This window comes from Mytilus galloprovincialis, unplaced genomic scaffold (genome assembly GCF_965363235.1).
Source record: "Mytilus galloprovincialis unplaced genomic scaffold, xbMytGall1.hap1.1 HAP1_SCAFFOLD_141, whole genome shotgun sequence".
Classification (NCBI taxonomy): Eukaryota; Metazoa; Mollusca; class Bivalvia; order Mytilida; family Mytilidae; genus Mytilus; species Mytilus galloprovincialis.
Window position 1 is genome coordinate 17376 of NW_027468074.1, and position 18061 is coordinate 35436.

The 18061-nt window shown below is 34.8% G+C and overlaps 1 pseudogene; it reads left to right on the forward strand.

Moving 5' to 3' along the window:
- Window positions 1-3215: 3215 nt before the first annotated feature.
- Window positions 3216-18061, forward strand: part of LOC143060692 (uncharacterized) — a 31476-nt pseudogene continuing 16630 nt past the window's right edge.

The window sequence follows — 18061 nt, forward strand, 5'->3', positions numbered from 1 at the left end:
CAATGCATTTGAATGGGGACATATAGTTGGAACCCCCCTTTTGTCCTGGGTTGGGACCCCCCCTTTTTAAAATGTCTGGATCCGCCCCTGATAATGGACGTACTTCAGCGCAGTTAAACATTGGGTTGCGTCCATTGTCGTAGCAGCTATACATATATATAGATTTTTGATTCCTGAATGTGTTAGTATCCCAGCTGCTATACTATCTATTTTTTTAGCATCTAGGCTATCTGAAAGTTCAGTAATCAAACATCTATATATGTAGCCCTAATTACATTAGCTGCTATAATATTGAAAGCAACACAGGTCATGGAATTTCAAAAAAAAAGAAACTGTCCTAGGTTATGGGGAGGGTAGGAATCATGTTTAACCCCGCCACATTCTGTATGTATGTGCCTATCCCAAGTAAGTAGCATGTAATTCAGTGGTTGCATGTCGTTTGTTGATGTGTCATATATTTGTTTTTCGTTCATTTTTGTACATAAAAAGGCCCATTAGTTTTCTCGTTTGAAATGTTTCACATTTGTCATTTCGGGGCTTTTTATAGCTGACTATATATATATATATATTTAACACACGGCCAGCGAAAGCTCTTTTTTGAAAGCCCAGGTGGTCGTGTGGTCTAGCGGGACGGCTGCAGTGCAGGCGATTTGGTGTCACGATATCACAGTAGCATGGGTTCGAATCCCGGCGAAGGAAGAACCAAAAATTTGCGAAAGCAAATTTACAGATCTAACATTGTTGGGTTGATGTTTAGACGAGTTGTATATATAAATAAATATATATATATATGCGGTATGGGCTTGACTCGTTGTTGAAAGGCCGTAGGATATGGTGGTGGTTGGGGGGGGGGGGGTCTAGGATGACCTATAGTTATTTATGTCCGTGTCATTTGGTCCCTTGTGGAGTGTTGTCTTATTGGCAATCATACCCTATCTTCTTTTTTTAATTTTAATAATAAAGTCAGTTTAAGTCAAAAATCAGTCTTCATAAAATCATAAAAAAAAATGTTAAGACTTTGATAATTCACAGGGGCCGAATCATTGAAAGTATCCTAATATATGTCATATAAGCCATAGATTTATCTATGTCTTAATTAGGACCTTATTTAGGGTGGTCTTATATAATAGGACTTTCGTTTACCTGACTTAGAAATAAGATGTGTCCTAAGACCATCCTAAGACATGTTCTATAGTTCTATGACAGCTTCGTTGACACGGCCCCAACATATATATCATAAGATATGTCTTCGGACATTATTTAGGATGGTCTTAAGGTGTATCTGAGACATGTCTAAACTGTCAAAACTATCTTACGACAAACATAAGGACATAATTTATGACATATTGTAACTTATGAAACTTCCGTTAACTCAGCACTAAGACGTGTCCTAAGACCATCCGAAGCCGGAGAGTGACTGAACTTAAATAATACGTTTAAATTCATCAAACAAATTGTGACAAAACTTCATCAACATGACTAACTAGAACAAAGTCGTTTTAATACTAAAATTAAATTAAAAAAAGGTATATGTTATTCTTCGTGCAAACGCCGGAAAGAACTCTTTGTTGACTAAAGGCAATTAATTTTATATTGAATTAAAGGACACATGAAGAGTAAATTTAAGTAATTATTCGTTGATTTTGATAATTGACACAATATTAAATGTTAATTTATTTAAATCATATATCAATATGAATATAATCATCTCAATTCTAAGATGTTAAACCACAGTGAGATCAGGGCCACACATATAACGGTAAACAGGCGCGGATCCAGAGGGGGAGTTCCGGGGGTTGGAACCCCCTTTTTTTGGACGATCAATGCATTTGAATGGGGACATGTAATTGGAACCCCCCTTTGTCCTGGGTTAGGAACCCTCCTTTTTAAAATGGCTGGATCCGCCCCTGGTAAAAAAAGCATATAAATTATATATAATTAACAGGCAAATATTCTCAACAGGTTAAATAAAAACATATCTGTACTTTCAGTTTAAAGCATTTATTAGTATAAATTAATTGCAATAATTTTCAATACCTCTAGGTTTTCTTGAATATAAAAAAACCAATTAATTTTGGCACTTGCGATGAACTTTTAGAACTCATATATAATATATGATATCATAGCTGACAGGTATCTGGTTTTCCCAGGGATTTTCACTTCTACGAACGCCATTGATATCATCGCTGTTACGTTTGGATAACTAAAAAAAAAAAAACATGCAAGAAGGGTGAGTTAAATCTATTTTCAATCTTTACAGTTTAATTTACAGGCATTTCATTTATTATAATTTCTTTTTGAAACAGAAAACCAAACTGAATAAACAGTGTAACCAGTGATGAATGATCATTGTCAAAATTGAGTTCAGTATTCTATCTGTATCTGTATGGGTACGTCGTAGCTACCAATTCTGGCTTTTATACAACGGGGGTATTTTTGGGGGTTTACGTTTTGCAGGACACAATGTATTTTATTTCTCCACTATAGACGATTTGTTTTCTTCTGGAAAAGTCAAATCTACGTACCAGTAAACGTACCACGCGACGTCTACAAATAAGTCGCCTTTCAGTGGCGGATCCAGAACTTTTCTTAAGGGGGGCCCGCTGACTGACCTAAAAAGGGGGGGGGGCTCCATTCATGCACCAATGATTCCCTATATAATCAACCAAATTATTCCCGATAAAGGGGAGGCCCGGGCCCCCAAGCGGACCCCACCCCCTCCTGGATCCGCCTATGCCTTTCAAAATGAGCTCTTAATTACTGATTCAAATATGTTTCAAGCATTCATTTATTCAAACAGTAAGCATGGTATAACTTTTGTCAAACCGCCGTCTTTATATATAAATATTTAAAGACTTAGTTATCAATGTGGTATGAGCACCAATGAGACAACTCTCCATCCGAATTAACAATTTATAAAAGTGAACCATAATAGGTCAAAGGTACGGCCTTCAACACGGAGCCTTGGCTCACCGTGACCAAACAACAAGCTATAAAGGACCCCACAATTACTAGTGTGAAACCATTCAACCGGGAAAACCACCCGGGCCCCCATGCCCCCCCCTGGATCCGCCTATGATAAGGACGCATCTAAATTACAAATTAAATAGAAACATTGTTTTTGAAGAACCGAACCGTCTCATGAACACAGGCATGACTTCAGGAAAGATCGGAGATCCGTCAACCTTGCTTCGGAAGTTGGTCGTCTTATTAGTCGACAGGAGAGTTATTTCCCTTTTAAAGTATTTTCTGAAGTTCTGGTGGTGGATATATATTCCCTGAATTACCATTTTTGCAGTTATCGGTAAAGTTTACTTTAATTTTTTAATGAAGCGTTCATAATAATTGTTAAATAAAACCCAAATGAATATTATAAGTCCAAATTAGTCTCCCATCTGTTGCATTATATCTTATATCAGATCAGGGCGGGAAAATCCGGGACTTTCTCCCGGTCCTACTTAAAAGCGCCCGGAAGCGCCGGAGAGCGCCCGGGAATAGAAAAAGCGCCCGGGGAAGGAACATTAGCGCCCGGGAGAATAAAATAATAATATTTTTAATAATATTTTTTTTCCTTAAAAAGAATAAATAATCATTGCTTGTTTTGTCCTTAATATAAATGTGGATATGATGCCTGAAGTCTAATATTTTTGCAACTGCATGCCACCATCATGGTGAACACTTTTTTATGCAAATGCTGATATACATTCATTATATCTTTTTTATGAAACTGAAACTGTTTCCATGGCTATATGTTTATCAGGGTTTTAATGCTTATTTTTAAATTTAAACCAAAACCCTGCCTTTTACAAATGTCTATTATCTGAATTTGAATATTACTTGTCTAAAATTTAAGAAAAATGTGCATAACTTATTTCATCAACACAAAATTGTCTCATGCCAATAGAATATATTTTCCCGGGCGCTCCCGGGCGCATTTTAGTAGGACCCCTTTCTCCAAGTCCAAGCACAGCCACTGGGCCGCCTTGTTTACGGGACCTGACGAGGTTTGACTGTAAATTCGTTAGTGAATGATTACTAGCAATAAGTAGTTTCAAGGTAGGCATTGTGTCCGGCGGATATAGGTGTTTATCCAGTTCACTCGGTATCACTACAGTCTACAGGTTTGTTCGCGGAAACAGTGGGAACAAAATGAAAATGTTTATAGCAATATTACACTTAACAAACTAGATTACAAAATAATTCAAACCAAACAAAAAAGGGTGTAAACATTTAGGGTGCAAACAGACTTTGGGTGCCAGTGGCTGATCCAGAAATTTTCATAAGTGGGGGCCCACTGGCTGCCTAAGAGGGGGCCTGATTGCTTCATGCTTCAGTGAATCCCTATATAAGCAACCAAATTTTTTTCTCACAAGGCCCTAAATCCGCCTCTGGGTGCAAATGTGTAGCCTGTAATATATATAGGGTTGGGAAGTGAAAGGGTGCTATAATTTACAAACATGAAAAGTCACGAACATGTTTTTTGCAAACTGACCTGGATTCACTTTTTTTCGAGTTTAGACCGGGTATTTCAAGTGAACTGCTGTCTCCTTTGTCATTTTGGGGCCTTCTTATAGGCGACATGTATGGCCGATTAAAATTAATTGATAGATTTTCATCCCAGTCCACCCCTCTGAAATCATCCTGCCCCAATTTTTTTTTTATATATATTTGAAAATATATGATTTCCGGATTATGTTCATTTCCATTACCAGTAACCATCAATGATTTCGTTTCATTCAAAACTTCCTGTTTCAACTAGATTATTGTATTTCTTCGAGTAATTTAAAATGATTCTACAGATCTATGATGACAACGTCATCTACCGAAAATAGAGATTGATTACGGGAATGGCATAACATATTTGGCTTACGATTAATATGCTGTTTCCAGTGTGGATCCAGAACTTTTCCTAAGGGGGGCCCGCTGACTGACCTAAGAGGGGGCCCGCTCAAGTCATGCTTCAATGATTCCCTATATAATCAACCAAATTTTTCCCACGAAAGGGGGGCCTGGGCCCCCCAGGCCCCCCCCTGGATCCGCCTATGGTTTCCAAGAATGCAAATTGCTGCATGACACAAATTTTTATGATTAGAAAAACATGGATTTTTTTATTGAAACTGTACAATGTCAATGACTTAATTTGTGTCAGGAATTTTGGACTGAATTTCAGAATGATATCCAAAGCGCAAGAATTGTGGAACTCATTGGTACAAAAAATGACTGACTTTAAAAATATTGACTCAAGCACGAATTTATTATATTTTTTTACTGTATATTGAGTTCAAAAAGTCGGCAAACAGACTATGCAGTATGGGCTTTGCTCATTGTTGAAGGCTGTAAGGTGACCTATAGTTATTAATGCCTGTGTCATTTTGGTCTCTTGTGGACAGTTGTCTCATTGGCTATCAAACCACATCTTCTGTTTAACTTTTATATACACCTACATGTAGATTTTTTTAACAACAGCTATTGTTTTCTGTTGACAAACAGCAAACACCCTCTGTCCCAATACCTTCAATAAGGGTTATTAAACACTTCTTTTTGTTAAGTTCATGTTTTTACATTGTTGCTAGCCTATGTTTGCATCATGCATAAGAATCTTTAAAGCACAAACCCTTTTATTTTCAACACTTGTTTGTGGTTTCATTTTTGTCGAGCCTGCAACTTTTGTTGCAGAAAGCTCGACATAGGGATAGTGATCCGGCGGCGGAGGCTACAGCAGCAGTGTTAGCTCACTTCTTAAAAGCTATATATTTTAGAAGGTGGAAGACCTGGATGCTTCATATTTTGTATATAGATGCCTCATGTTACGAAGTTTCCGTCAGTCACATGGCCAATGTCCTTGACCTCATTTTCATGGTTCAGTGACCACTTGAAAAAAAAGTTCAGAATTTTTGTAACGTTGAATTCTCTCTTTATTATAAGTAATAGGATAACTATATTTGGTATGTGCGTACATGTACCTTGCAAGGTTCTCATGCCCGTCAGACAGTTTTCACTTGACCTCGACCTCATTTCATGGATCAGTGAACAAGGTTAAGTTTTGGTGGTCAAATCCATATCTCAGATACTATAAGCAATAGGGCTAGTATATTTGGTGTATGGAAGGAATGGAAGGTGTACATGTCCAACTGGCAGGTGTCATCTGACCTTGACCTCATTTTCATGGTTCAGTGGTCAAAGTTAAGTTTTTAAGTTTTGATCTTTTTATCTAATATTATATGCCAAAGGTCAACTATATTTGGTGTATGGAAATATATTATGATCTATATGTCAGTCCCGCAGGTTTTATTTGACCATGACCTCAATTGCACGGTTCATTGGACAGTTAAGTTTTTGTGTTTTGGTCTATTTTTCTTAAACTATAAGTAATAGGTCAACTATATTTGTTGTATGGAAGCATTGTTAGCTGTACATGTTTGCCTGGCATGGTTCATCTGACCTTGACCTCATTTTCATGGTTCATTGGTCTTTGTTTAACTATCTTATTTAATGTTAAGTTTATGTGACAGTTGTAATAACGCTTTATACTTAGGACTATCAACATAATATCAATGATAGTAAAGAAGGCGAGACATTTCAGTGTGTGCACTCTTGTATTCTGTACTCCTAATTCTTGTGCTGCATACCAATGCATATTTGCTTCATACAAGAAAGCAAAATTAATTTGGTGTAGTTAGTCCAGCTGAAGAGAGCATTTCTACACATCATCACATGGTTTTTCCATTTAATGAAAATAGGTTTCTAAAGCCACAATAACATCATGTAGAACAATGGTTGCCAATGAATAAGAGATATTTAAGAATTATGTGTGATTCCTTTAATACATGTACATACATGTACATGATATAAGCTTATTATTACTCTTGCATTAAGAACACGTTACAGGATTGTCTGATATGAAATAAAAAATAAAAAATAAAATCCTCCCCCCCCCCCATTTAAAAAAAAAATTTGGATGAAAATCTAATAATTAAATTAAGTTGGCCTATATACATGTACATGTAGCTAACTATACCCAGTATGGGCTTTGCTCATTGTTGAAGGTCTTATGGTGACCTATAGTTGTTAATTACTGTTTTTTGTTAATTACTGTTTTTATTTGGTCTCTATTGGAGATTTGTATCATTGGCAATTATACCACATCTTCTTTATAATTGTGATTATAAAAGTCTTATTATCATGACTTCATCTTTTTATAGGCTTGTAAGTTTTTTTACAGGAAGTATAATTTAGTATTCAAATGTCCATCATCCGTCTATGGTCTGTATGGCGTCCACATGTCACACAGTAACTTGAAAACCACATATCATCTAAATTTCATGAAACATATACATAGTTGTTTCTTATGAAAGTCAAACGATCAGTATACTTTTTGGTGAAAATAAGATTTAAACTTTTTGAGTTACAGGACTTTATAACTAAAACAAGGGTGTGTTTTTTCACATGTCATGCCATATATTTCAATAATCGATTATTACTTAAAACAACACACATTTCTTTGTTACAATGTATATTATTCTACAGATCTGTATACTTTTTTTTTTTGGTGATTATTCAAAATTTTATTTTAGAGTTATTGAGTTGTTGTTTTTTAAAAAGGGGGTCGCATATCACGCTATACATTGTATTTTAAAAACCATTAATTATTTATATGGCTTAAAACTTTACAGACTTTTTAGTTAAATTAATCTCAAGATCTATATATTTTTTGGTGATGATTCAAAGTATTATTTTAGAGTTATAACTTAAGTTATCTAGTTTTTTGTGTCTCAGGAACTATTTATGATTATAATGCATGAAGCCTCAAATACAAGAGGTGTTCCAAAAGGAAATTATATTCTGGAATATTATTTCCTCAGGAATAAATATTACAATATATGTTCCTAATGGAATAAATGGTATAATTACTATGAAATATTTGTTTTAACAGGAATAGATATTATATATGACAATGTTTATAGCAAAGTTTCCATTGGTACTTCTGTAACAAATATATGTGTACAATTTGGAAATTAGTATGGCGTCCATTATCACTGAACTAGTATATATTTGTTAAGGTGCCAGCTTAAGGACACCTTCGGGTGCGGGAATTTCTCCCTACATTGAAGACCTGTTGGTGACCTTCTGCTGTTGTTTTTTCTATGGTCGTGTTGTTGTCTCTTTGACACATTCCCCATTTCCATTCTCCATTTTATTTGTTGACAGACCAAGGTCATATCATGTGTTTGTGGTGCAGCTGTTTATTTTTGAATGTTTTATACATGTTTTGAACATAAACAATGCAGAAATTCCTGATAGTTCACATACATTATTTTTTTAGATCAATGTTAAAAATGTCTAGATTATTTTCTTGCTGGACATAGGGATAGTGATCCTGTTTGGGCTTTTGTGGTAACTAGCTTCTTAAAAGTTTAGTTTTCACATAGATGCTTCATATATTATAGATACATGTACATGTACATATATATGCATATAGATCATTAGATGCCTTATGTTATAAAGTTTCTGTCTGTCATGTGATATTTCCAATGTTGTTGACCTCATTTTTATGGTTCAGTGACTTCTTAAATTTTGTTAGATTCTTGTTATGAGCATTTATACTATAATTAAATTTAGTATCTGGATATTTTGTAAGGTCCTCATGGCTGTCAAACAGTTATAACTAGACGTCAACCTCATCTCATGAAAGAGTGAATAATGTAAAGTTTTTCGAGGTAAAAAAAAGTCAATATTGCAGATACTATAGGTAGCAGATCAACTAAATTTAGTGTATGGAAATAATGCAGGGTGTGCACATCCAACTGGCAGGTGTCGTCTAATCTTTACCTCATTTTCATAGTTGTTCAGTGGGTAAATTAAAGTTTTGTAATTTGGTGTTTTTTTTGCATACCAAGGGCAAATACAAACTAGAGGCTCTAAAGAGCCTGTGTAGCTCACTTTGGTCTATGTGAATATTAAACAAAGGACACAGATTGATTCATGACAAAATTGTGTTTTGGTGATAGTGATGTGTTTGTAGATCTTACTTTACAAAACATTCTTGCTGCTTACAATTATCTCTATTTATAATGAACTTTGCCCAGTAGTTTCAGTGGAAAATGTAGTGAAAATTTACAAATTTTATGAAAATTGTTAAAATTTACTATAAAGGGCAATAACTCCTTAGGGGGTCTTTTACTAAAATCTTCTCTGAAACTACTGATCGATACTTGGTCACAATCATCAATAGGAGGATGGTAATGCCCTTTACCATCAGGCATCAAACAGTCATTTTCAGCAACCGTTAGCATTAAAATTTGTTAAAAATTTACCATGATTTGTCAAAATATGCTTATCATGATTCGTCATATTTAGTCTCAAATGATTATCGTTATTGTCATTTTTGGAAAAAAAATAACGTGATTCGCCTAAATCAGTTGATAGTTCTTTCTTCTAAAAGAAAGTGTACATTTTATCATCATATTCCAAAAAAATTACCGTTTTCATCGTTTGGCAAGAATTTTTACCATTATTTGTCATGAAGGTACCCCCATTACAAGGTTAACCCTCCAATAGGTATCTAGTTTTAAAAATGTGTCTGATGACCCTGTCTGCCAACCAACATGGCTGACATAGCTCAAAATAGAACAAAGGGGTAGAATGCAGCTTTTGGCTTATATGTCTGCATTAAGAGCAAATCTGACAAGTGGCAAAACATATGGCCTGCAACAGTTGTTGGGCCATACAGTTTTACCCTTGTCCCCCAGCTGATTTTTGGTAATATAAGTGAGTTAACCATGATGAGTTACAAATTATGTTTAAGCTTTGTTCTGCTCTCCTAATTTTTGCAGAAATACAGACTTTTCTTTCCCCACCAAGTAGAGGGGGCATTAAGTACTATTGTCAGTGTGTCTGTACCTATGTTTATCTTTATAGATTGGTTTCTATAATATTAGATTGCCTGACCAAATGTTATGAAACTTGTACACAATGCTCAATACCTCAAAACACAGACCAACTTTGAATTTTGGTGGTGTCACATACAAATTTGGGTTGCTTAACTATGCAAATAGACAAGAAATATTAATTAAATGAAACCACCCCCTCAGTCAGGGTGTCACGGAATATAAGTTCCTTCATAATATAAGTTCCAAAAGGAATAAATATTCTGGAATATTATTTCCACAGGAATAAATATTACAGTATATGTTCCTAACGGAATAAATGGTATAGAATATTTGTTCCAACAGGAATAGGTATTATGACATTGTTTATAACAAAGTTTCCAGTGGAACTTCTGTTAGGCGGAACAAATATACGTTGACAAGTGTCTATTGACTTGCTTAGTTTTCATGTACCATCATTAGTTTGTGATTAGGTCAGTCGTTAGGGAACCACTAGTAGTAAGTTAATCATGGAGATTTTTTTAGTCCTGCCCCTTTTAATAGTCACATTCTATTGACTTTGAAATTTTTGCTTAGTTTTCATGTATAAATTTGTGATTGGGTCAGTTTACGAGGAATCACTAGTGGTAAGTAATTGATTATTGGCAGTGGCAGATCCAGGCGGAGGCTTCTGTGGGTTGGAACCCCCCCCCATTTTTTTGGACGCTCAATGCATTTGAATAGGGACATGTGGTTGGAACCCCTCTTTTATCAATGGTTTGGACCCCCCTCCCCCTTTTTAAAAAAGCTGGATCCGCCCCTGTAATTGGTATGCAGTTGAATAAGCATTGGCACATTTTATTTCCATAGAGATTTGTGGGCCCTCAGTCACCAGTGATATTGTTGGCCTTTTTCAAAACTACCTCTAACCTTTTTTATTTGGAAAATATGCCATTTTGTCAAATTGGGAAGTTTATAATAACCATGAATTCGACTGGAACTTCAATTTGCAGACCCCCTTTCAAGAGAAAAACCCTCATTTGAAATAAGACCCCCTTTCAAGAGAAAAACCCTCATTTGAAATAAGACCCCTTTTTATTAGCTCACCTGGCCCGAAGATCCAAGTGAGCTTTTCTCATCACTTCAAGTCTTGGCGTCCGTCGTCTGTCGTCGTTGTCGTTAACATTTTACATTTTGAACTTCTTCTAGAGAACCACTGAATGGAATGAAACCAAACATGGCATGAATGTTCCTTATGAGGCGCTGACCAAGTGTTGTTACTTTGTAGCCGATCCATCATCCAAGATGGCCGCCAGCAGGGGACTTAGTTTAACATAGGACCCTATGGGAAATGCATACAAATGACTTCTTTTAGAGAACCACTAAATGGAATGAAACCAAACATGGCATGAATGTTCCTTATGAGGCGCTGACCAAGTGTTGTTACTTTGTAGCCGATCCATCATCCAAGATGGCCGCCAGCAGGAGACTTAGTTTAACATAGGACCCTAATGAGAAATGCATACAAATGACTTCTTTTAGAGAACTGTTGAATGAAATGAAACCAAGCATGCCATGAATGTTCCTTATGAAGTGCTGACCAAGTGTTGTTACTTTGTAGCCAATCCATCATCCAAGATGGCCGCCAGCGGTGGACTTGGTTTAACATAGGACCCTATGGGAAATGCATACAAATGACTTCTTTTAGAGAACCACTAAATGGAATGAAACCAAACATGACATGAATGTTCCTTATGAAGTGCTGACCAAGTATTGTTACTTTGTAGCCAATCCATCATTCAAGATGGCTGCCAGTGGGGGACTTAGTTTAACATAGGACCCTGTGGGAAATGCATACAAATGACTTCTATTTTAGAACCACTGAATGGAATGAAACTAAACATGGGATGAATGTTCCTTATGAGGTGCTGACCAAGTGTTGTTACTTTGTAGTTGATCCATCATCCAAGATGGCCGCCAGCGGGGGACTTAGTTTAACATAGGACCCTAATGGGAAATGCATACATTGAAATGACTTCTATAAGAGAACCAATGAATGGAATGAAACCAAACATGGCATGAATATTCCTTATGAGGTGCTGACCAAGTGTTGTTACTTTGTAGTTGATCCATCATCCAAGATGGCCGCCAGCGGGGGACTTAGTTTAACATAGGACCCTTTGGGAAATGCATACAAATGACTTCTTTTAGAGAACCACTGAATCAAATGAAACCAAACATGGCATGAAGATTCCTTATGAGGTGCTGACCAAGTGTTGTTACTTTGTAGCCGATCCATCATCCAAGATGGCCGCCAGCAGGGAACTTAGTTTAACAAAGGACCCTATGGGAAGTACATACAAATGACTTCTTTTAATGAACCATTGAATGGAATGAAACAAAACATAGCATGAATGTTCCTAATGAGTTGCTGACCAAGTGTTGTTACTTTGTCAGCCATCAAACATCCAAGATGGCCGCAAGTGGGGTAACTTAGGTTAACATAGGACCCTATGGGAAATACATTCAAATTTCTTCTTTTAGAGAACCACTGAATGGAATGAAATCAAACATATCAATAATGTTTCTTATGAGATGATGACCAAGTGTTCTTACTTTGTAGCCAATCCATTATCCAAGATGGCTGCCAGCAGGGGTTTAGTTTTACATAGAACCACTGAATGGAATGAAATCAAACATAGCAATAATGTTTCTTATGAAATGCTGACCAAGTTTTGTAACTTTGTAGCCAAATTTTATCTTTTTTTTATATGATTTCAAAAACCCAAGTAGAGTCAGGTGAGCGATACAGGCTCTTGAGAGCCTCTAGTTATCAGTGATCATGGTGATAATACATAAATAGACCTTCAAATCTGCATACAAGTCATTTTAGGCATGAAAAATGTTTAAATGAGTTTTTCAGTTTGTATTCATGCACAATTACTACTGAGACTGCACTGTTTGGGAAAAAAAGTTGTCTTTTGGGGAATAATTTTAAGCCATTTTTTTCAAATTGGGATTCTACTCCAGGGGAAAAAGCCTTTATTCTCCTGTAATTTAAGCCAATAACATCACTGGTCACTGTCTATGGACTTTGAAACTTTTGCTAAGATTTCATCTTAGTTTATAGTTTGTGATTAGGTTGGTTTATGGATAAGCATTGGCATATCTCATAACCATAATGACTATTTGACCACGCCCCCTCAGATTTGGTCATTTGACTTTGAAATTTTGCTTAGTTTACATGTATTAGTTTTTTTAGGACGTCTGTTTAAAGGGAACTATAATTATGATAAGTCAATGGTATTTGGTATGCATTTGTATTAGCATAAGCACACATTATTACGATGGAGATTGTTACTTTCAGTCATGTTTCATTGACTTTGAATATTTTCAAAACTTACAAGTGTTTATATTTTAATTTCAACATTTGCATTATCATAATTACAAAAAAGTGAGACATATTTCCGTGATAACAGTTTATTATATACTTTATATCATAGGTCAGGCAAACTAATACGTTTAACGCCAATCAATTTATTTTATTCAGTATTGCACAAAGTCACAAAAGATAATGGTACAGGGGCGGATCCAGCCATTTAAAAAAAGGGGGGGGGGGGGGGTTCCAGCTACATGTCCCTGTTATTCATATTTTACACATAAATGGACTAAATTTTTCTGCCAGTTATAATGCATTGATCACTCTGGTTAGAATTTTTCAAATTTTAATAACTTTCTTAAACTTATTTGTAAAAAAATATTTCCTGTTTAAACATACATGTATATTACTTATAAATGGACTTCAATATTTTTCTTCCAGTTATATAACATTACATACAGTCTGCAGTTAAAGTTTTTAAAGCATTTATTAGATTCATAAACCTTTCTCATTCCTTGATTTTGACCAAACTTGGATAAAAGCTTCTTACAATCAAAAGAAAGTATCTGAAGGAAAATTTTTAAATATTTTTTTCCTCATTTTTGTTGAGCCACTTTTGATTGCACCAATATGGATGCATGCATGCATATATATGTATTTCCTTCATTGATTGAAATTTTATGAAAGGTTATATATACATCAAGTACCTAAATGAAAAAACAAGTTTTTTAACTTCCTATGTCAATTAAGATAAAAACTGGTATGTTTAAATGTAAAATCTGGATGCTATTTAGGTCAGAAAATTTGAAAGATTAACTGATTCACATATTTGTGGTTTAAATGAATGATGCTGAATCAGCAAATGTTAGCATTTTGATAAGGCGTCATATCCGATTTTAGAGAGATGAATTAAATATAAGTCATGTTTTTTTTTAAAAATAAAATATGGTTTAAAAACCTACAGTCTACTAAAAAAGAACATTTATTTTTAAGTAATTTGACAGATCATTTTGAATTTATCTATTTTCAGTCTACAAGCAGTCATTAATTGATTGAAGATTTGAAGGTGGCGGGGAAAAGGGGAGAGGGGGTTGTACTCCTAAATTATTTTGGTAGGGTTGAGCTTGAGCATGCAACTGAGACATCAAGTACCCCACCATTTTCATATATTTTGTTTATCAATTAGATATATATTTAGATATTTTTTGTGGAAGAGTGAATTTTCTGCCTTCCATTTACACTGGATGCATTGATTGTATTATACAGTATGTACTAATTCTAAATATCTCTTGCAGATAATTTATTGACTTGGTGATTCTTTGTAATCTACTTGTGATTAGGTCTTATTTTATTGGTCATTGGTCAGTCAGGGGTACTACTTGTAGAAGTTATTTTTAATTACTTGAAAAAGTAATATTATTTACTTATATAAGTAAATTTGTAGGATACTTATACAAGTGAATTTTATTTACTTGTATTATGTAAAAAAAATATTGGCTGAGTTATGTCCCTTAGACAATCAGATTTTTTTACTTGTAGAAGTAAAAAAGTCATCCGATCTTCTTTTATTGAATTTATGATTATTGCTCTAATAGAATTTTAAATTATCTGCCCTTTGTAGATGTCTTTACTAATCATTTAAGTGTAATTCCATGGACAATGAACATCCCATTTGTCTGTTGTCTTCAGAACACTGCTCATTAATACAAGCCCCCAAGGAGCAATTTTTGAAGGCCTTGCACAAATACTTAAGATCTTTGCGCAATCAATTTCTTTGTTGAATTAATGAGACTCTAATAAAAAAGTTGAGCAAACCTGGGAAAAATCATTATAGGCATGAACTTACATCTCAAAACTTGATGACTTTTGTGGGCTTGTAAGAAAAATTTACTGTAAACATGATAAATACAAGTAAATTTTTGAGAAAATTAAGGGGAGATTATTCAAACATTATTTATTTACTTATATATATATGCATATTTTTTTTTACTTCTTCAAGTAAATAAAATAACTTGTACAAGTAGTACCCCTGACTGTTAGTGGTCTTGTGATAATTATACAGGGAATTTAATTGCTGGTCAATTTTGGTCTTTGTTCACAAAAGTTTAAATAGTTTAATTTTTTAGCATCTTCTGGTACATTAGTATAAAAAGTTGCAACTTCCTGAGAAGCTGACAAGGCCAAGAGAATTTCTTTTAATAATTGCTATCATGTTTCATGTGTACAAACCTTTGAATGTTAACTAGGTGCATATGTCAAAATGATTGGATTTATTGCATCTACTACTAACATCAGTGGGAATACATTAGAATATGATAAATATAGAGTTCAATTGGTTTGACAAATAGCTGCAGATGCATTCACAACTGTTACGTTTAACCACACATAAAAATACTGACGTCTGATTTAAGTTTCAGATACTTATGATATAATCAAGCATTAGTGATTATATATATATGTCAACCTTATTATGTATTAAATCATCTTTTAGTATATATATTTCATATACATGTAGAACTTATATATTTTCCCCAAAAAATATTGCAATATGACAAAATATATTTAACTAATGAACCCAGCAGAAAAAGCAGAATTGACATAGCTTTTATTTGTTTATTTGGTTAAACATTTATTTTGTTGAGAGCCATTTTGAGGAAATATCTTATTTCACAGTGAAAACGTGTTTTTTTTGTCTTAAAATTTGCTATACAATAACACCGAATTAATTTGTAAAAAAATATTACATAGAAATATACATGTATACAATGTATATGTTCACATCAGGAGAAAAAAACCAACTGGAGACAAAATAATGAACTAATTAAACAAACTTTAGCACATGTTCTGTTTAATAATGCCGTGGATTTTGTTACATATACTTGTAATTTATAACAAAGTTTTTTTTGCAAGTACCATCATTTTCTCCCTAAATAATTCAGAATTTGTTGAATAGGTAACGAACCCATCTATCCTATCACACTAGAGATAGAGGATAATGCAACAGGTACACTCAAGTAGACTGCCTCTTATCTAATGACTTACATCTGCTGAAATTAACAATGAGGGTTGGTCTAAAACAAAACTACAAATTTATATGAAAACAGAAATGATTTCAGTTTCCCAATTGAGAAAATAATAGGCCATTTCTGTTACATAATTGCATGTGTCTGTCCCAGTCAGGAGCCTGTAATTCAGTTATTGTTTGTTTATGTGTTACATATTTGTTTTTTGTTCATTTTTAACCGGATTTTTGTGACAAAAATGTCGGTTATTGATTAGGGGATGTACGCCGGGCGGCCAAGCAGTCGGGCGGTCGGGCGGGCGGCAATCAAATGTTGTCCGTGCATTAACTCATGAACCGTTCAGCCAAAGCTTTTAAAATTTTAATATGTTGTTACTGACAACTAAATGAAGGTCAAGTTCAATAATGGCGATTTTGACTTTTACCGTTCAGGAGTTATGGTTCTTGAAAGATTGAAAAATGGAGTTTTCAGTCGTGTCCGTGCATTTACGCATGAACTGTTCTACCAAAGCTTCCCAAATTTTAATATGTTGTTACTGATGACAAAATGGAGGTCAAGTTCAATAATGACGATTTCGACCTTTACCGTTCAGGAGTTGTGGTTCTTGAAAGATTGAAAAATGGATCGCGTTTCCAGTTGTGTCCGTGCATTTACGCATGAACTGTTCTACCAAAGCTTCCCAAATTTTAATATGTTGTACAGTCTTCACACTGAACTGCTTAATCTACAGGCACGCAGCTCAATTTTTGAAAAATTTTAGTTAGATTCTGTTGGCCTGTAGGTCTGATTTTTACAGGCCCGAGAGCAATTTTACCAGCCCCTGCCTGGGCTGCCACTCGGCGTGAAGACTGGTTGTAACTGATGACAAAATAGAGGTCAAGTTAAATAATGACGATTTTGACTTTCACCGTTCAGGAGTTATGGTTCTTGAAAGATTGAAAAATGGTGTTTCCAGTCGTGTCCAGGACACAAATAAATATTAATAAATCCGGTTTGCTGTCGTTGTGACAGCCTCTTGTTATCAGAAAAAATGAGATGAGGCCAAAATCATTATTTGACTCTATTAAGGGCTGATTAATTACATTACGTAAGTACTTTGATTTGTTCTACATACATGTACATTGTACAGCTGAATATTTGTGTAATGAATCAAATTCAGGAAATTTGTGTCTCCTCTTGCAGAGTGCAGGACATATGCCGAAGTGAGTGCAGTTGGCAACATTATGAGCTTTTTGCATAAAGTTTTGTTTTTCTGGACAACCTGGATACTTCAGCTAGTATAAATTAATTGAAAACAATACTTTATTAATTCTATGCGTTTAAAGCGCTTTTCTGGATTAAGTTTTATCATCAGGAACACTCAAAGCCAAATTGGAAATCTGAAGATGTATAAGTACCGAAACTGTTGAAACTGCTAAAATAGAACACAAGCCTAGGGTCAAAATACATTTTTTTTTAACCCATAAGTCAAGTGAGCTTTTTTCATCATATACAGACCCTTGTCTGTTGTCCATTAACTTTATATGGTATGGACTTCTTCTAGAGAGCCACTAAATGGAGCGAAATAAAACATTGCATGAATATTCTTCATGCTGTGTTGTAAAAGTTTTGTTAGTTTGTAGCTGATTCATTATGATCCCAGACGGCTGCCAAGGAGGGTGGAAAAAGGGGGTGTTGCTAAACGGCGGAAACGGAAAACGAAACGGAAACGGAAACAGAAAGAATTAACATCTTTTATTTAGGGTTATTTTATCTACATATACGTGTAAAGGCATGTTTTATGTAGTATAACA